The following is an 18,352-nucleotide window of genomic DNA, read 5'->3' as shown; positions in this document are numbered from 1 at the left end:
AAACTGTGAACATTCAGGATAGTTTATTTTAATTGAGGTTTTGTGAATCCAAGTGGAGGGCAATTAGGATTTTCAGTGAGTAATTAAAAATTGTTTCAGCAATTTGCAATAATTTTTCCATAGATATTGAAAGTTGTGCTTTCTCATCTCATGTTTTTATTTTTGAATTCTTCTCTTTATGTACCACATTGGTGATTAATAAACCAAGAGGCACTTTTGTTTCTGTGTTTCATAAAACAGCATGAGATTTTGGAGATGCTGTAAACTGCCCCATGGTGCAGTGATTCACTCTATGTGATGTCTCAGTTTCTGGAAGAGCATTTCCCCAAACATATTTCATGGTGTAAAGTAAAAAGTGTCCTGAGGTCAAATGTGTTTACTTTAAATGAAATCAAAGAAGCTCCTGTACTGTGGGACTTCTTGGCATCTTCGTAATGTATTATAAATAATCAAAAAGGAACACTGGCCTACGGCATTTTCTGAACTTATCTCACAGCAGAGTGCCAGGTTGTCCAAGTCCAGCTCAAAGCAGAAGACTTAGGACCATCCCTACGATTCCAGTATATTTGGCTGTGGACTGTTTTCACCAAAAACATCGCAAAATGTGTTTTCAGTGTTTTGGGGAACACATTCTGGGAAACTTCAGTCTGTGAATTTAAGACTGAAATCACATTCATGTAAAGGTTTGGCCCTGTGGATTCCTGGTCACAGTTGGTTAGGGTTTCAATGTTAAGGTTGCTGGGTTAGGTGCTATGGGGTATTTAGAAATGGAGAGGACCTGATTTATGCTTGCTGGCTCTGCTGTGCCAGGTAAGAGAGTGATTAGGCACAAACATTACAGAAGCAGTTTTCTTGACATCTTTCTTCTGTGTTTTAAAGTGTGGGTCTAACAATGGAGTCCATTGGTGATTCTGAGTCAACAATTCTCTCCACCTGAGTGCTGTCTGAACTGAGGGGTGAGGAGTACATTAGCAGACTCGTCTTCCTCACTGTTAGAGGATCAGAAGGTACCAGGAAAGAGAGATAAATCAGGGAATGTAAAATTTCCTTTTAATCAGGGAAAACAGCTCTAATGACTTGGAGGAGCTCAAGTACTTTGTATTTGTATTTTTGCCTGTTGGATACTGGGCAGGAAAAGTTTAATATAAGCATGATTCTTTCAGAAATAAGGCTGCTGCTGCATCTTCTGGGACAGAAGATAGGACCTCCTAGATGGGACTTGTTTCTGAGAAGAGTTAGCTTCTGTTTTTGTTTGCATTCAATCAAAGGAACGGATTGGTTCAATCAAGTCAGTGAAAATTCTTCTCACACCCTTTTCTCAACTGTCGGGAGCTTTGTGAGGCAAGCAGAATCTCCCCATAACTGAGTGATGATCCACTCTGCTGCTTTTGCTCCAAGGAGGGCAAAAGAACTTGAAAATTGTACATTTGCACCTCTGGCTTTGTGTAATTCTAGTTAATACTGGAATAAACCATCTTTTTATGTGTATGGAGAGGGAAGCCAGTAAATATTTTCTTGGCTGACTTGTCTCTCTGGCATCTACTGATGTTGCTGTGTATGTGTGTGTGTGTGTATATATATATATTTTAAACATGATCATGATGATTAATGGGCATTGTCTACGCATCTCTGGTGGGAATGTTCTTTGTTACTGAATTGCAGACCAGTATTTTTGAAAGCTGAGAGATAAACATGATTACTTCATCCCATAAATCTTACCACCTGACTCATCAATTTGAGATTTCTTATTGAAATAAGGAGAACATTTAAAATCATGCAAATATTTGGAAACTGCTAGCATATATCTATTTGGAATTTGGGAGATAATTAACACAGACAAGTTATGATTGATTAACGCATGAAGAATGGGTTAGTTGAAAGGCGGCTGGTTCTTTTTCTATCCTTATATCAACACTCCATCAACAGGAATTAAGAAAACAGTCTAACTAGACTCCAACTTCTTACTTGGGCAATTAATCAGGAGAAAAGAGTAGGGAGGTAAAATGGAATGGTGCCAACTAAAGCAATATGTTTTTGCACCTACATTTATCTTTGTTAATTCTTATAGATCATTTTAATATGTTGGTCTTTGATTTTTGTAATACAAATTCCCAGGTATTTTGAATTATTAAAGGAATAAATAACATACATTTTATTACCATATTAACATCTTTATTTTATTGGAAACAAACTTGTAAAAAGATGTATGTTTCTACCTTTAATTCAAATATGAAAAATATTTGTTTCATTCTAATTTATAAGATAATGGGGCACTGTGTGTATTTTTTTAAATGCTGTAACAAAATGTCAGAGTGCCTTAAGACCTTTTGGGAAAGGGTAGAGTTTTAATAAATAAATGTTAATAATATATAATGCCATGTGATTAGAAAATAAAAGCATAAAATCAATTCAAAAAAAGAAAATATTGATATTTTCTGACAACCTGTTTACTATTTACCTGGTATGAATCTTCAAAAAGGTCTGTGTTCTACTTTGTTTGGCTCTAATTCTATTTCAATGTATTCTTAAAATTATTTTGGAAAGGCAAGCCCCAGGCACACAGATAAAGCATCTGATGCTGTCATTTGGCAATCTGGTTTTAACCACCTGATTGTTTTTTTTTCTGTTCCCAGATTGTAAACTACTGAGATTCTCATGTTCTATTACCGTGAGGTAATTCTATGAGCTAACCCTTGATGACCACTCTGGTTGACAGTTGAGAGAAATAAGTTGCCAATAGATTCTTCTGTAGTCATTTCAATGTGTTTGCATTTGAAATATATGATCAGTATAATGGATACTAGGATTTGGATTTTTGCTCTTTCTGAGTGATGCATTTTAATGTTGGCATGCTTTACAGGCACTTTAGATGACTAAGGGCCATATTAACATACCTTTAAATAATAAAATCCTCCATTGGACTCAGAATTAAATTTCCAAATTGACACCTTCGTTGAAATATGAAAGAATATTCCAGAATTCTTCACTGTTTGGCTCCATTTTACCTCAGAGTTTTGGTCTCCACAAGCAAGGAAACCCTCACAATTAATGACCTAATTTTCCAGCACTGCTTGTTACTCTCCAACATTGATTTGACTCTGAGGCAAATCTTTAAACACGATATCAGGAGGAATTATTTTGATAGCTGCCAGAAGCAGACTCAAGAAATGTTCATTTTAGAATGTGGTGGTCTAGAATATTGGTCTGTTGTATATACTCATGGATAATCTAAGACCAAGACCATCACAGAGCTCTCAAGAGTAGAGCTCACAAGATATGGTGATCACAATAGTTAATCAAACAAAACGCCAATTTTCCTGGGAACATTGGGAAGAGAGGTTGAAACACACATAACTATCTCCTCTGTTTTCAAATTAGAACAATAGAACCAAAGGCACATTCTCTTCCTCTCCACGGTGTCTGCTATTGCTTTACTGCCATGAGTAGTAATTCCAAACTGCATGAAATGCCATCCCTGATTCCTGGAGTGTTGGCTGTTGACAGGTCCCACTTAGTCAGAAGAGAGTGACTCTGTGGATGAGTTACATTTTTCTTTTTTGGGATTGATGGCCCAGCATCAGATTGCATGATAAATTTGCTTGAAGCATGGTCTTGTGTTTTCTAGCAGCGCCAGATAGACATGCAATATCTGCATGTTGAGTGGTAACGCAAAGATAAATCAATAGCAAATTAAATTTAGGCATGCCATCTGCTGCCTTTGTTTTATGAGTTCTAACCCATAGGACATTGACTGGGCATGCATGTATAAGCCATTGTCTTTTACTGTCAGACTTACTACAAACATCGGACAAATGGTCATCCATCATGTTGGTCTTCTTGAAAAGAACAAAATTCAGCAGAAGAGAAATTGTTTTAGTTGTAAGTTTTTTGTCTTAATAAAAATTAGCTACAACAGAAGAAAAAACAGCATGATATTAGTTTCTCTTAGTGCACCATCTCAGCAGGCTTTAGGAACTCATCCACAAGGGGTAAATTGTTTAATGCATAATTGTAAGCAGAACTGTAAAAAGCCATATTAGTCCTCCATGATTTTATTCTCTTCTTTGGGTAAAAGATCATTACTTCTCCCTTAGCCCCTAATGGTTAAGCCTCTTACAACTTTTCCATTTCCAAGCAAGTTCTGGATTTCTTCTGATGGTGACTTCTAGGCAATGTCTTTAATTCACAGTGATTTCTCTAAGAAATTATTTTTCCAATGTTTCTGATGAAAACTTATTTTTCTTTCAAAACCTTTATTTTAAAAAGTCTGCATATTTGGAGGGACAGTAGGTATATTTTCTTCGAGCAGATTAATGTAAAGCATGGATTTATAGGCAAGACATTACACTTGGGGGCATTTTCATCTTTTTATTTCTGTTGCTAACCTATTTATTTAGCAGCATATGGTTACCAAGACTTGTAAGAGCTGCTTTCCAAGGACTTTTGCAGATTTTTAGCTAACCCCATAAAATGAGTTCTCTATTTCTGAGGCTAATAAAAGTCTTAATGATATGTGCATCCAACAGATGGGACAGAGGGTTATTTTGGCAATGGGCAGTTGAAATCTGCCCTCAGTTGTTTGCATAAGGCTCTCACCAAAGTCAATAAAAGGTAATTTTCACACACAATTTAGTTCAGAGTATAAAATGTTGGGAAGAGTAGCTGGTTTAAGTCCAATGGGCATAAGGGCAGCAGTTGGTAAAACTTTCATTTGATGGAAAATTTTAACTGACAGAGTGACAGGTTGATCAAGAGGAGTGTAGAACTGAGTCACAAATTTTGAGGGCAATGGTAGGTAGGATTTCAAGGCAGAGCAAAGGACACAGTGGAAGTAATTATCCCTAACATCTCTGGTTTAAGACTGGATGATTAAAAAAGAAAAGTCTTCTTCTCTCTTCCCAGTTCTCTTCTTTTTCTATTCACTTGGTGTCTTACCCATTTTTGGAACCATTCATTTGTTTATGTTTCCACTTTAGCATTTTGTCAGCTAAATATCCACAAACATCAATATTGGAGTGTGGAAACATCACAGTGGCCACCAGGCAAACCTGTAACATAATTAAGCACTGGCCATGCAGGCCAGGTATGTGGCGTGGGTCAGGTGTGTATGGCATGGCTCTCTGTTCTCAAAGAGGGATCCTATATATTTTTCGTTATTCTGGTGAGGGGATTATGCTTAATGCAGAAAAGGTTTCGTGGGACTGAGAAACAGTCTGGAGACAGGTTCATAAGTAAAAATTATAAATAGAAATGTTTAGTGACTTTGCTCTTTCCTGTACTTATGAAATGAAACATTAATTTTTGCGTATTAATAGCTTATATGTATTTAGGGAATTAAAAAAATGAGTCAACAATGTTTTGGACATGCATTAGTTTATCTCATGCCGGTGAACTTTGAATATGGTTTAAATGTATGTGTGGCAGGTCAACAGAACAGGCTCATATTTTGGATATTTTTTATCATTGTTTCTTTGAAGGTAGGTACTGAATCTCTATAGATCAAGAATACATGATAAATGAGAAATGATGTTATAGTCATGAAATTAGTAACATTTTGTTAGACTACTGCATGGTTCCTCAACCTCAGCACTGTCAACACTTTGGGTTGGTACTTTTTGTGTTGTGGGGAGCCATTCTGTGCATTGTGAGGTGTTTAGCAGCATTTTTGGCCTCTTCTAATTAGATGCCAGTAGCAATTCTCTCCTTGCCACTCCACTCCCTTCCCCACCAAGTTGTGACAGCCAAAAATGTCTTTAGATGTTGCCAAATATCTCTGGGATCTAAATCTGTCCCCCATGAGAACCACTAGTCCACTTGTATGATTATCTTGCTTCCAAATCAAGCAAAGGCTTATGTGAACATCAGCAAGTCTGTGGACACTGACTGAGAGGAAATCAGGTAAAGGTATTTGTGTAGGATGTTTGGCTCAGACATTCTCCATGGCTTCTTAAATGGCTCCATCAACTTCTCCGAAGAATCTACTAAAGCATTAAGTCATGAGACAATACCAGTGACAACGAGTGCTTAAATGCTGACATGGAAATTATGCTGCAAAGAGTGTTCTCTGGAACTGTGCAGGGCAGTGGTGGGTGGCCTTGTAGGCAGCTGCTGTTCTGTGAGGTGAGGTAGAACAATTGTACCCAGGGCCAAAGCCACCCTGAAGCATGACCTGAAGAGTCAAGGCTGAGCCGTGACATGCTGGAAAACAACAGCATTTGGCCTCCTGAGAGGGCAGCAAGTACCGAGTGGGATGCTTTCCTTGAATAGAGGTAACCTGATTTCCTTAAAGTACCTTGGCACTGGTTCCTTATGAACATCTGCAAGTTCTTCCAATCCCCCAGGAAAACTAAGTTCCTCACACAGCCAAGCTGGGCCTAGAGGCCATGCCCGCAGTGAGTGGGACTCCATGCTTTCTTACTATTCCTCATCTGCTTGGGCTCCATTCCCCCTCTCCTTTCCAGGTGAAGACAGGCTGTGGCAGGGGCAAGTAGGAGCTGTGTGCTTATTTCTATATTCTTTCGGTTTTAGTTATGATACTATCTCCTCAAAGTGAAGGGAACAGGACGGACCCATTTCCTGCTGGTTTTTTGGTCTCTTTATGATCAAATTTCAATGTTTTATGTTAACCTGGACATTTTCCCATAGACCAAAGAATATTCTGGCATCTGACCTGTCATATACTGTTAGTAAAAATCTGTTCAAGCACCAGACATCCTTATTTTGTGTTTTTCTTTCCTCTTTAATGCATATTGCTAATGAAACCTGTTTCTTTAGAATTCTAAAGAGCCAGGGTAATTTGCTAATTTCTGAGTTAAAGAATTTTGAAATGTGTAACTGCTCACTAGTTGATTTAAAAGAGGGTAGGTGGTTTTAGTCTGAAGTGAATGATGCAGCTTCATTTAAAATGAGAATGTGCTCTGGTGAGAATTCAAATATGGAAGCTAAAGTAAATTTCAGAGGCAAGTGAAATGTGGATGGTTGTTAAAGGGCCACTTAACTGCTTAGATCTTTTTGAGACTAGACTGTCTCAGGTTGACCTTCCTTGGTCCTTCTGATTGCTGTAGTTGCCCAAACAGAACTTGCATTTTCAAATGTTCGTGCTTTTCCTCACACTCTGCCAGATGCTTGAAGCATTTTCTTTTCTGAAGCTCAGCTGACAAAACTCTTCACTTCCTTACCATACTTCATAGACTCTAAAGCACTGCCCCACAAGGGCACATTTTTAACATCTATCAATTTGCAGTGGTTCTTACAGTCAATGGCATGCCATAATCAAATTGGTAGCATTATTTTTCTTACTTAAAATGTTACATAAACGAATGGTTTATTTGACAATTGACGGTGATTTGAATTGGGTGAAGTACATTATATAAGCCTGTCGTGTCAATGTGTCATTGAGGGGGAAATGTGCAGTAGGTAGTTGAAAGTGATGGTCTGGGTCTCTGGAGAAGTGAAGGCTCAGAAAAGAATAAGCCCAAGCCCCAAAGGATACTACTGCAAGATCAAGTAAACTAAGGATAGATGAAGATCCAATGATAGAGCAACCAGCACGCCATTGCTGATCTCAGGCAGAGCTGAATAATTGGGTGGTGGTAATTGAAGGAAGCAGAGTCTTGTGTAGGTAGATCTTTCAAGGAGGTGAAGGGGTGGAGGGAAATAGGGCAGCAGTTAGAAGGGTTGAGGAGTGTTTTTAAAGTTGTGAAAGAACTTGGACATGTTTACATTACAAAGGAAAAGAAATCAAGGAGCTTAAAATGTTGAAGACTGAGGAGAAAGAGGATCATTGACCTCTGGGGTAATAGAAGGGGCTGAAGGGCAAGGAGACAAGAAGAGGGTTTGTGGGTGGGTTAAGTGGGAAGGGGAGCAGAGGGGTTTTCTGCCAGGTGGCCTCTATTCTGTCTTTGAGGTAGAAGGCCAGGCTATCTGCAGACAATGGGGCGATGTGGCTGGGAAGGGGGTTTGAGAAGAGTGGGGTTTGGGGAACAGGAGAGGGCTTATGCTACACTGACTCAGGGTTAGCACAGACAACTCCGCTGAGGTTGGGAGCCATAAAATTGCAGTGTACCCGTTCTTATCTTGTGCAACATTCTCCAGATCAGGGCAGGCAAAAGACTGTGGCTGGAAAGCTCTAGAGTAAGGAGGGCTTGAAGAATTTAAAGTTGTTTTATTCTTTTTCATTCCCTCAGGACTTAGCCATGTTTGACACATGGGAGATACCAAGTAAAAATCTACTCAGTAGCATCGTTTGAAAAGAGTACATCGGAATGTAGGGCAATTAGGGAATGCTTGCTATATTTTTACCTTTTTGTTTACAGAAGAAAAAGTAACAGTCCTTATTGAGATTGCTTTGGAGGTACTAATAAAAAACATTTTATATTTCACAGGTGTTAGAATGATTTTGTTCCCTCTAGGGAAACCTGCATTGCCAAGCTTTGTTTTCTGTAACAAAAATGTTTGGTCTCTTTCTTTTTAACAGCTTTATGGAGGTATTTTTTCCACACCACAAAATTCATTCAAGTATATAATTCAGTGATTTCTAGTAACTTAGAATTGTGTAACTATCACCAAAATTCAATTTTAGAACTTTCCTATCACCCTAAATATATCCGTTATGCTCTTTTGCTGTCGCTGCTCCTACATCTAGCTCTAGCCAATCACTGATCTGCTCTCCATCTTTTTTGTTTGTTAGACATTTTTGTTTTCTGCACATTTCACATAAATGGAATAATATAGTATGTAGTCTTTTGCATTTGGCTTATTTCATTTAGCATGTTGAGGTTCCATGTTGTAGCATACGTCAATTGTTTTTCCCTTTTTTTCACGGAATACTATTCCATTGTCTGGATATATCACATTTGGTTTATCCATTCATCAGTTCAGGGACATTTGGATCGTTTCAAATTTTTGGTTATTATGAATGATGCTGCTATGAACATTTACATAAATGATCGTTTGGACATATTTTTATTTCTCTTGAGCAGATACAGAATACTTTCCTGATCAAACTATGGATTCTTGTCTCAAGAGTAGGATGTTTTTCTACATATAGCTTTGACATTTTCCTTTTACTTGTGTGTTGTATTGAAATTTTGACTTATAGATCTACCTTAAAATGATGACACTAATAAGTAAGTGAATATGAAAAGTGCAGCTAAGAGGCTAAAATTTACTTGGCATCTGATACAATTTACTGTCATTGACTAGTAACTGCCTCCAGTCTTCCTGCCTGGAATAAAAATGAAATATACATTGTATTTACTACTCCATTAATATCACCAAAAAGCCTAGAAATCGTCATTTCCTGACTGCCCCTGAATGTATTGTTTCACACATTACTCCCCTTTTTGTCCTTTTATGGATGAAGATCATTTCACATTTGAACACTGGGATTTAGGTTGTTTCTTAAAGGAAGCAAGGGAAAAATAGTAATTAAAAAAAAAAATAACCTTTTCAAGTCCAGAACAACGTGCTTGACAGTTTATTAATGCACCAGTGAAGCAGAGATGGAAATCCCCTCCTTGCCCCCAATTGGCTTTGCTGCCTCGCTGCTGCTTCTGCAGAGAAACCAAAGTGCAGTTCTATCGCCTTATTCACATTCTTAGCAGTGAGAAAAGGGAAAATGTGATGACAAGGAATGTTAAAATAACAACAACATCACTTCCCATCACTAGTGTGAGATTAAGATTTAGACCATTGTTCTCATTCGCTCACTCGCTTGCTCCTTCATTTACTAAACTAGCCTTTTATTAATTCCACATGGATTTAGGTGACACCTTCCACATGCCAAGCACTGAGCGAGGCACCAAGATTATAGCTGTGAACAGCGGTTCAAGTTGTACACAGCAAAGAAAGAAGCTTTTCAACAAATGGTTTACCCAACTAATTAAAAAAAAGAGAGTGCATTTGCCTAAGAAAAAGGAATTTTCCTCTTTTGCTTCCTTCATCTAAAGGTCTTTTTTCCTGAATCACCTGTGGCATTTGGCAGCTTCTAAGACCAGGGAAATTATGACCAAAAGAATTGTTCTCTAAGATGAAGATTTCAAGACCTCCAAGATGAGGTCATCTGGATGCTCTGTCCTTGTTTCAATCTAACATTAAGGAAAAAGATACAAATACTGTTCAAAAATAAAAACACAAGATTAATTACCAGCAGCACTTTATACAGAATAAAATATATTGGGCTGTATCTTATATTCATCTAAAATTCTTGTATAGTTCTTCATGCTCTATATCTTGTACAAGGTGCTTACTAATTACTTAAGTTAAATGTGACACAATAGATTTTTAGTAAAAATGGCTGCTCTCTTGGATACCAGATTCCCAGGTGAAGCACGTTCTATGATTTGATTTTTAAATTCGAACATTTCTGCATCAAAATTTTCACTCCTCAGTTGCTGTCTACGGAGTGAAACATCTTGTAAATTAGGGAAAACACAATGTCAAGTTTTGGGAAGGATGCCTGGGAAACTAGGGAGGCCACCATCTAAGAGAAGAGCCATTTTCAACATAGGGACATGTAAGTTACATTTCAAACTTATCAAATTCTAACTCATAGGGGTATGAAGTAGTCTAATTATCTCTCAAAGGCAATCCCACACTTTACCATCCGAACATTTGCCAAAGCATGGACATTAAAAATCCTCGTTAAGTTATGTGACGGTCACTCCAGTCCCTTTCTATTCTTTTCTTATATGACATTAATAATATCTGAAGATGAACCAAAGGCAAATTAATTATTGTGCCTTAAGAAGTTGCTCTTTGTCAGTCTACTAGCTTTTAAATAGAATTTTGTTTTGGTCCTGAACCGTCAGAATAGAAACACAGCTATGTCCATTGTGTGCTGGGATTAGGACCAGAGATGATCTGAGTTCCATAAATATGCTGCTACTACCATAGGCCCAGTGGAGAACTGGATATTTCGAATACCAAAGAGAAAAGATCTAAGGAATACTTTGGCTTCTGTCTTCTCCTGGTGCTATGCACATGCTGATGGTGGCCAGGTGGAGGATTTGGCCAGCTCAGCTAATTGCTTCTATCTGGAGGAGTAAGCAAATAGCATAGCAACAATGTGCTACCCCGGATACAAATGAAACAGGCCAAAAGTGCACTTAGAAGAAATTATCGCAGCTCCAGAATGGAAAGTGACTTTTAAAAAATTCATTCCCATTTTATTTCAATTTTATGATGAATGGGATATGAATAAACAAAAGGACCAAGCAGAGAGAGGAACTAGTAAGGGATTATTACCTAACTCAAACCTTTTACAGGGAAGTGGATGTGATTCAAGTGATTGGCCTTCCATCTACCATATGGGAGGTCCAGGGTTCGATTCTCAGGGCCTCCTTGTGAAGGCAAGCTGGCCTGCATGGTGAGCTGGCCTGAGCAGAGTGCTGGCCTGTGCAGGAGGGCTGGCTCGCACAGCAAGCTGGCCCAAGTAGAGAGATGGCTCAGCAAGATGACACAACAAGGGGAGACACAGAGGAGAGACAATAAAGGCGCAGCAGACCAGGTAGCTGAGGTGGCACAGGTGAGAGAGCACCTCTCTCTCACTTTGAAAGATCCCGGGATCAGTTTCTGGTGATGCCTAAAGAGAAGACAGGCAGACACAAAGGAACGCACAGGGAATGGACACAAAGAGCAGACAATGGGGGGAAGGGGATAAATAAATAAATGAATAGGTCTTTGAAAATAAAAAGCTTTTACAGATATTACATTTGAATGGACAGAATAAAGGAGATGGATTTTTAATTATTCCTTTTAAAGATCACCATTCCTTTAAACAAATTATTATTTTGGAAATCCCCAGGCTAAACAAATAAACGCTGGATTTCAACATACAAAAATTACGAAACTTTAATTTATTCTCCCTTATAGAAACAATGATATAACAGTCCTCTTTCTGTCTAGGTGGATGTGATTTTTCTTTATGCTAGCTCAAGCAGATTACATGGTCTTAGCTAGGCATGATATGTGCTGATTACACTTGAAGATAAAATCATACTTTCACCAATTTTGGTGTGTGAAAAGTGCCATTGGTATGTATTGCACAAATATAAGACTAGAATAGATTCCTAAACAGTTAAAAGACATATTATATAAGAAGTCAACCATGCCTCTTTCTTATAGTTCAAAATATTAGCTGGTCAGTGGGATGGGTTAGCTAAAGACCATCACTTTATTATTCACTGAGCCTTACTCTGTTGCATGACTCCATATCAGTGACTTAAGATGCATTGTCTGACTTGATTTTCATAATTGTTCCTCCTATTACCCCTATGTTATCTTGGAAGAAGCTGTGGCTTAGAAAAGCTAATTTCTCAAGGTCACAAGTTTGGCCAGGGGAGTCAAGATTTAAATCAGACATATCATGTTTATTTTTATTTGAAATGATAGGCAGGGAGGACTATGTAGTTGGGAAATGGTGAGTCACCTGAAAAAGAGCACAAATTTGGTTATGGCTTTCATGCAGATGCTTTTACCTGCCTCCTGAATGGCTCCTCTTCATGATGGATTATGAATATCAAAATAACACAAAAAGCTTCATGGTGGAGAATTGAAGTAATTGGAATAGATCTCATTTTCTTCTGCTAGATGGCATAGTATTAACTGCATTTCCCTAATTGCCATTCTTATAAATTATCATTCTTTTTTTTCAGACAGTTTTCTATCCAGGTGGCTGAGCTTTTTTCCTTGCAAAATGTGTTCAGATGGTCTTACACAAAATTATATTAATGTTATTACATGTGCCTTATTGAAAAGAAATATTTAACATTTAATGAATTCCATTCCCTCATTGGTAAGGCTAATCTATCCAGCAAAACTTAAAAATAAATTTCATTTATGAGTCCCTTGTTTTCCTATTGTTTCAATATTTATTCAGTATTTTTCTTTAACTACTTACTGGAGGATTTAATGGTCTTCTGGATTACTCAGAGGCAGCCTAGAAGGCTAACTAGAGAATTCAGTGGCCTCTAAGAGCATAATCATATAAAGTGCTTCTAGAATATTACTTGAGGAGGAGGGTGGTAAGTGTGTATGTGGAGAATTACTGTATTTTTAGGTGTTTTTGTGTCATGGTGCATTTGTGGTATGTGGATAACAATTTTAAATGCTGGCACTTCCTTCTTGACTGTCCAAAAATGTTTTTAAGGTTTCGCTAATTCTGATTTCTGTTAAGATATAGGGGATTAACTAATGTATCCAGGAAGCACTGGGTATTTAAATGATAAAACAAATTATGTCTGAAAATATTCTACTTTGAACGCTGTATAATTTTGCTGACTATACATTTACTAAAGTGCGTAGACCATTGCCTATCTTCATTCTGAACTGTGGAAGATACTTTCTTTCTTTTACTTATGACCAAGAGGCCTGACCAAGAGCAAGGCAAATCCATCCCATACCTTGGCTGTGTCTCACAGTGCATTTCCCTCACTGTCCAAACCTCCACTGTTGGTCCTTGATGGACTGATTCCAAGGCCTGACTCTGATGGACCCGCCCATGTGCTGAGTATATGGAGAAGTAGATTACAGGAAGGAAGCAAAGAAAAGCATGGGAGGAAAAAGTCAGGAAAGAAAGAAGGGAAGTGGGCTACAGAGAGAAGAAATAGAAAACTGCAGGAAAAGGGAATATGGGAAAGGGATGATGGGAGACTCAGGCAAGACTGGGTGAAGGGAATAATAGAAAGCAATAAGAAGTCTCCTTACTTGTGGCTTTTTTCTTCTAAAGCAGGGTTTTTTAAGTTTTGTTTTATTTTTGCTTGATAGCTTTATTTCAGAGTAGGGTTTTTAACCCGGAATCCATGAAGAAACACCAGGGATCCATGTGTTTGGATTTGAAAATAACTACATTCTTGTTTTCTCCAACCTCTAACTGAAATTTGGCATTTCACTCAACTATGAATATAGATCACAGACCATTGTAGTATTAGTGATACTCATGACTTGCTGCAGAAACCTTGAACTATTATTTTCACTCACAACTACTGCAAAGTTATGGTAGTTACTAGACTTGCTACTAGATCTTGTTATTTAATGCTTTAGTAATGAAGCACATGTATTACTATATCATACATTTGTTATTTAAATATTTGATAACTGAATTTCAGTATAATTGGTTTCCTTTCTAATCCTGTGGACTTTATCTTATACATTAAAAATATTCTGAGAATGGTTCACCAGGTAATAAAGGCTTCACCAGATACCAAAGGGATCCATGACACAAATAAAGGTTATGAGCTCCTGCTGGACACCAAAGCTTCCCACAGCAAGGGCTAACAGTGTGCCTGAGACAGCGAGGCTCTCGGTCCTTACGATGGCAGGGTCTGGAGCTGCTGGACCAACCGCAGGCAGCTTGTCTGGCCTCAAACAGCCTTGTTTGTCCACACAAATATTAACTTTATGTGCTCCATGACATGAGAAAGGTTGGAGAGCTTTGCTCCAAGTTTCTCCACATTTGACTCTTTCAACATTGGTCTTCCAAAGACACCATGCTCTTTCAAGTTACCTCACATATGGTGTTATTATAATTATTTTAAGGAGAAAGAAGCTTTATTACAGCGAAGAATAAGAACTTAGAGGAACAAAAAGCTCTATGAACTGGGAGGCCCAAGAGTTCATTAGGGAGACCCAGTTTATAGGAACAAGATCACTCACTGGCCAAGGAAAATGGAGTCCCGTTTTTTAAAGGAAGAGCTTTAAGGAGAAGATGGTGTATAGATTCTTCCTAACAAATGTACTACCTCTGAGTCCCAGGGATGCTCACCTATTTGTTTAGGGCACAAAGTCCAAGCGATTTGATTATGTCCTCACTCATATCTGACCCATAAAATTTTAATTCATTAACTTTCATCTCATAGTGGATAATACTAACAATAAAACTTGGGGCAGGGGGAGGATGGAATGCCAGTGTCTTTAAAAAGAGATATCTATAGAGAGCTACTTTCTTATTGCCTAAAACTTATCGTGAGAGGTTTGGCCTTTAACTTTCTCTTCATGTACTCATTTCCCTCCTTTATGTAGTATTTAAAGTCAAATTTTAATAAATTGAGAATCACGCTCCATATGCCATTTGACAGTCTCTAGTATATTATATGCTTACACTTCCATTTCTCTTGAATTTTTGAACAATGAAATTATTAGAAAAAGGGGCATTTAGTTGATTGGATTATTCATTCGTTTTCTAGATCTCTGTAGTCCTCTCTGATCGTGCTCAGTCTTCTCTCACTTGGTGTCTGAGTTTCAAAATTTGCACCAAAAGGCTTTAAGGAAAATGGAATATTTTTCTCTTTAAATTATAGCAAGCAATGGTGATAGCCCAACGACTTTACGGAAGTGTCACCCTCAAATGAGAAGTCCTGAAGTACTGAACAAGATTACTAACTGGCCATCGATGACACATCCTGTTTCTTGGTATCGAGGCGGCTGAAAATCATTTGGTTTTCTTTATCTAGGCCACAGCTGTCTTGGGCCTGATTCCCATCATTTTGATCTGGTGAGGATTCTTGTTGGCAGCCTAAATGCCGTTGAGGAGGGGCTGTAATGACACGGTAGTGACAGCTGAAAAGCATTTCCCTATTTTGATCTAGGTGAATGTTCTCAGTAGCATTGCCTGATGGCCATATAATTTTTCCTCCCACACTTCCAGGAGAACATTTTTTTAAAGGGACCAAAAGATATTTTCTTTTTCCCATTAAGTTCTGGACAAAGAACATTTGTGAACTAGTGGTGGTTAATCCACCACTTTATATTATAAAGCTTGAGAATCAATAAATGGGAAAAAGCAAAGTACCCTATGCCTCCCCACTCAACCTCCAAGGAATTCATTCATCAGGAGAGGCAGCATCACAGCAGATTTGTTAGCCTAATTATGATGTATTTCCTCTTAAACAGTCTGTGCACAATAATTGGTCAAAAGTCTTCATAACAGACTTCCCAGAGCAATTCATTAGTTCAATAAAACAATGTGAGCAGTAGTTGGAGCAAACTTGTTTCATAATCATTTGTTAGGGAAAAAAAAAATCATAGCAGCTGCAGTTCAATGTAGAGGGCCATCAGAAACAGTTGATTTATCAAAATGAATTGATCTTGGCAGTTTTCATTCTGGGGCTTAGATAGAGAAACACAATTGGAATTCAGTGCTGCTCACATAGCCAGAACAAAGTAATGTTGGCTCATTTTCCAGTAACATTATGTGTTACATTACACCATGATTAGAGAGAAAATTCAGAATATATCCAGGCGGAAAGATTAAGCCATATATCTAAGTGATCAATAAACAGGGGTAAAAGCATCCCCGACTTTCCCTTTATAAGAATATGACAGGTCAATATCTTCTTTTAAACTAGGACCTGCTATCTCATCCCCAAACACAGGGCATCGATAGTAACATAACACATTCTGGCATATGGGGAAAACAATGGATTAAGAGAGTTAAAGCAGAGTTTGCAAAATGACCCCCCAGTGAAATGGATTACCACACTGACCCTCCATATGGTTGCACTTTGGGAAATCCTTCAATCAATTAGTGCACATAATCCTGGTTTTTAACCATCGATCATAGCCCAGCACAGCTGCATAAATTCAAAACTTCTATCCTTTTCCAATATACTCTCCCTTCTTAAAAACTGTGACTTGATTCATTGGTTTAGCAGCTGCTCCTTGCAGCACATGGCTCCCAGATACACAGATTACATCCATAACGGGCCATCTGTGCTCGACCGTCACCCACACCAGCTCCAAATCTTTTTGGCTTCTCTTTCCAAGCTCTCAGTGGGATACTTGACCCTCAGGTACTGGGAGAGAGCCTAAGATGCCAAGAGCCTTTGGATCACACTCAGGATGTATAGCTGAATGACTCCATGAAAGTGGTCTGGGCGCGTTTAGGCCAATTTTTAAAAAAATGCAGAAAGATGCTGCAGAAACCTAAAGCTCATTTTCACATTACCTACCTTGTCTTGCCCAAGAGGCAGCAGATTTTCCAGGCCAATGCTCGTTTGCTGTTGCCACTAGGCTTTTAAGGTCCAAATCAGGCTCTTCACTCACACTGCCAGGTACAATGCTCAGCTGAATTATTATCCGCTTCCAACATTTCCCCCATCTGAAGGCTTTGTGGTCTGCCTCACTGCATTGCTGTGAGGGCCAAGTCTGTTCTGTGGAGACCAACTGGGGAGCGTAGCAGGAGACAATGAACTCTCTCATGTGATGGGAAAGTCCTGCTCACAGGGCTTAGGGGAAAACCAAACAAACCCTAAACCCCTCTGTGAAAAGTTTTTGGTTTGCTGCTGAAGGCAGGAGTTAAAGGGCCATGGTTAGCCTTTGCTTAGATGATGGTGTTATAGAAAGAAATGCCTTGAAGGTCCAAATCCTCTCAGAAATATCCTAGGCCCTGCTTTGGCATCCATTCCACTCCAGGTCAGGCAACAAGAACTCCCCAGAGCTGCCAAGTTCTTAATGATCCAATGTGCTCATGAACCACAGGGCAGTGGAGATAAGTTAATGCCAGGAATAAACTGAAAGAGGACTAGAGATTCAATCTGTACACTACGTTTCACTTTATTTTCAAAGCGAGAGCGCGCCATCGCTGCCCTCTTCCGTGCACAGATGGCAGTCTGATCAATTGAATGATTTTGAGGACTGAGAGGGCAGTATTGGAGCCACACTCAACCTCCACGCTAATCTGGGCTCCCAATCTCCCCTTTCTCGGGGTTCTCAGGGTCGGAGGTGTTTGGGGATTGGTGATGGCTGCACAATGATGAGCTCCTCTCATTTGAGGCCTTCAGATCTGGGGATTTCAGGGTATTTTCAGTGGTTAACCCAAATGCCCCGAAATTGATTGGTAGCTCTTGTGGCCCACTGACTCCCTCCACTCACGACCTCCCCCAGTTAAAACATTCTCAGGCGTGCTGTTTTTGCAGGTTTACATGTATCAGTAGGGCTGCTTGGTTGAGCTGGGGACAGGGTGCCCTGGGTAGCCGTGTAATGCCGGATGAGTCACTTAACCTTTCTGAACACAGTGCTCTATCCTGAAAAACCAGCGGTCTCCTTTGACAAGAAAACACTATTTACGACCCTGAGGCAGAAGAGTGAACAATGCCGAATGCCTTCCCCACGTACATTAGTGTTTGCAAATGTAAGCCACTGTGTTAGCATCAGCAAGCTATAATTAGAAAAGAAACTGTGTGGTCCGGGTGGGTATTAACAAGTCAACTACTTTCTTTTATTCTTTCTCCCATTCTATTTCACTTTATAGCTTTTCTGTTCCCCAGGAACTGGAAGGACAGTGTTATTTAACATTAGCGGGAACTGAAAGCAATTGGCTCTTCAGAGGGGTAGTGGTGGCCGGGGTTGTTGG

At 38.9% G+C, this 18,352-nt stretch overlaps 1 protein-coding gene across 1 annotated transcript in view; it reads right to left on the bottom strand.

The window, feature by feature from the left end:
- Window positions 1-17,409, bottom strand: part of CPB1 (carboxypeptidase B1) — a 54,152-nt gene extending 36,743 nt beyond the window's left edge. Inside the window, exon 1 of the mRNA XM_023589415.2 lies at window positions 16,950-17,409. The gene's annotated coding sequence lies outside the window, so the exon portion shown is untranslated. The remainder of the gene's footprint in view (window positions 1-16,949) is intronic.
- Between the last annotated feature and the right edge of the window lie 943 nt (window positions 17,410-18,352).

Source organism: Dasypus novemcinctus, chromosome 4 (genome assembly GCF_030445035.2).
Source record: "Dasypus novemcinctus isolate mDasNov1 chromosome 4, mDasNov1.1.hap2, whole genome shotgun sequence".
NCBI classification, from domain to species: Eukaryota; Metazoa; Chordata; class Mammalia; order Cingulata; family Dasypodidae; genus Dasypus; species Dasypus novemcinctus.
The sequence above is the reverse complement of the archived record's forward strand: the minus strand, read 5'-3'. Positions and strand labels throughout refer to the sequence as shown.